At 42.9% G+C, this 2,733-nt stretch overlaps 1 protein-coding gene across 1 annotated transcript in view; it reads left to right on the top strand.

Moving 5' to 3' along the window:
- The first annotated feature begins 248 nt into the window (after nt 1-248).
- cdh8 (cadherin 8) overlaps nt 249-2,733 on the top strand; it is a 228,626-nt gene continuing 226,141 nt past the window's right edge. Inside the window, exon 1 of the mRNA XM_088333954.1 lies at nt 249-497. The gene's annotated coding sequence lies outside the window, so the exon portion shown is untranslated. The remainder of the gene's footprint in view (nt 498-2,733) is intronic.

Genomic DNA, 2,733 nt, shown 5'->3' with positions numbered 1-2,733 from the left:
AAGTACTCTTTTTCGGAAGCCGCCTTTTCTGTGCGTATGCACGCCTATTGACCCAATGAGCAACGTTGGTGAGGGAGAGTTGAGGTTGGTGAGGGAATCAGGTAGCTCTATCTCTCTCGCTCTCGCTCTCGCGCTCTCTCTCTCTCTCTCTCTCTCTCTCTCTCTCTCTCACTCTCTCTCTCTCTCTCTCCCCCGCTATCTCGTATCCTTCGCTCTCTCTCTCTCTTCAATCTCCGCTTCCTCAGTCCTCTTCCTCACTCCTCCATCCGGCCGGTGAAGCTTTTGGAGCTCTCCAGCCTTGACAAGCACCTTACAGGATTTCTTTCCCCCTTGTTGTGGAGGCGGGGGGTGGGCTGACGGTCCTAAGGAGGGGTGCAACAACGCGGAATCGCTCATTCCCCCGCCGTCTGGTACACACCGGAGTTGCTTTTTTTTCTCAGAGCAGCGGGTCTCGGAAAATGACGTATCGGAGAAGACGAAGAACGCGAGAGTGACGAGTAAGTGGATCCGTAGTTGTTAAACAGCTGCAAGTTGGATGTGCGCGCGCGCGCAAACGTCGAGTGCACCTGCTGCTCGCCATAAACGCGCCACCGGCCGCATAAACTTCACGCCAGACAGTCTGTGCGTGCGCGTCGAACGCTGAATTCGATTATTTCCCATAATTCACGCGCATGAGCTACACGTTAAACGACAAAATATGCGTTGACGTTTTACCCAAAAGCGCAAAAACAGCCAAAAGACAAACGCGCTTCAGTGCGTCAGGCGCGTTGGACAGCTGCCCTGCTCGGCGGGGGAGCTGTCCGGTCTCCGTGGTGCTGAAAGTGATCCGCTTACTCAATGAACCCAACAAAAAGAGACCAGCTCCCATTTTGAGTGGACTTGTTTGTAACGGACCTCCGGTTTAGTATTCATCAACTGTTCGGAGGATCCTGTAGGTATCTTGCATCGAATCTTGGTGTCCTTTTGGTGCTTTTTTCAATCATTCAACTGTCTTCCATCACGAATCACTGATCGTCTTTTCCGTCTCCTCCTTTTATGGATTTTGAGGAACCTGTGCCATTTGTCAGCGACATGTATTCGTTCCTAGACACTGCAGTTTAGTTCCCCCCATTCATTGAAAATCACTTGGCTGTATAGTGTTTGTTTTATTCAAGTATCTCATATTTATTCCCAAATTCACACAATCCTATTCTTTACACCATTCTTCTTTGTATTGGTGTCTGTTCTCCAGGGAAGCACGCCAAGTTGCAAAATCCATCCCAATCCCACTCCCGTTTGCTGCATCCTTTGTAGTCTACAAGCAGACTTTGGCACAAATTCCACGATTCCGGTTGAGGTGTGCCAGGAATGATGAAATTATTCCCGTTTTGTGCACCATTCCCAGTGCCCCAATTCCACTCTCTTATTGCTGTATGTTGATTTTTTTTCACCAGTTCTCCACTCTTATTTCATTCTGTATCGGCTGATTTTAGTACAATGAAGCCTTGTTTATTGTAGAGGTTAGGTTCCAAAGAGAATCCGTGAGAGGTGAAAACCTGTCAAGTAGATTTTTAGTTTTTGATTTTTTCTTCTAATATATATTTTGACAATAATTGAACGTAAAATATTTAACAATACATTCAAATCAAGAAGGAAAACCATTTTACAGACCCGCAGATTTGTTTAACAAAAATTTTTATTTTATGCGTTGCCTGTAAATGTGTATTTTTATTTTATTTTGTAACAATCTCTTCTGTTGTAATAATTCCTATATTCACCCATATTTGTATACTTTTTTCATTTGCCTCTGACACTTTTAGTATCAGAGTGATGTATGCCATTTTGTGAATGCAACCATTGTTTTGTGCCTGGATTATTCTGTAATAAAAATGCCATCTTACAACCCGGATACAAACAAAGAGGCAAAATGTATATTCTTCCTCACTACTCTCTCAGGGACTGTTTAGTCGATCAAAATTCAGAACAAATATGCATGCTGAACATCAGCCAGACTGTGAAAGATGAACCACGTTATAGTGAGGGATGAGGGCATTCTAACCTTTTAATTGTTTACACATTCTTCTTTTCGTCCTCGTTCCCCAAATCCTGCACCAATCTAAACGTCACTCCTGGAATCCAAACAATTCTTCCTTATATAATAATTCATTTCAAAAGTCCTTCTCAGGTGTACCGCATCTACTTACTTACTGCATCACCATTTTTTTCACTTTCTCTGCATATTGAATGGCAGCTTTGCATTCAGCATCTCTTCCTTACAGTCACATCCTTTCACCGTGTTCTACCCAAGTCATAAATTATGTGCCTATTCCCAAAATCCTGCATTGGTTCCAAGAAAACACAACTTGTTCAGTATGTTTTCCAATTACATGGTGTCCCCTTTTTGCATCCTGTATTTGATATGAGTGTATTTTGGGGGAATAGAAAATACATGACTTTTGCACCTTAAAGCCACCTGTTCCATCTCAAATATGTATCTTGTACTGTCTCCTGTAAAAATACAACCTGTAATTCTTGCATGCAGCACCAACATTTTCTCAATAACCCTGTACTCTTGTACTTGTATCATTGTTCCCATATCATTTATGACTGAACGGCAGTGTTTATACCTAATACCTCTAAATACCGCAACCGACACAGATACACAGATGTCTTTCAAGGTCTGCTTCCAGCACCTTTTAGTGACTGTAATTTTAGTCTCTTGCTTCTCGTATCTCATACTAATCATGGTTGCTG

Source organism: Urocampus carinirostris, chromosome 4 (assembly GCF_059441175.1).
Source record: "Urocampus carinirostris isolate Australia breed hairy pipefish chromosome 4, RoL_Ucar_1.0, whole genome shotgun sequence".
Lineage (NCBI taxonomy): Eukaryota > Metazoa > Chordata > Actinopteri > Syngnathiformes > Syngnathidae > Urocampus > Urocampus carinirostris.
The sequence above is the reverse complement of the archived record's forward strand: the minus strand, read 5'-3'. Positions and strand labels throughout refer to the sequence as shown.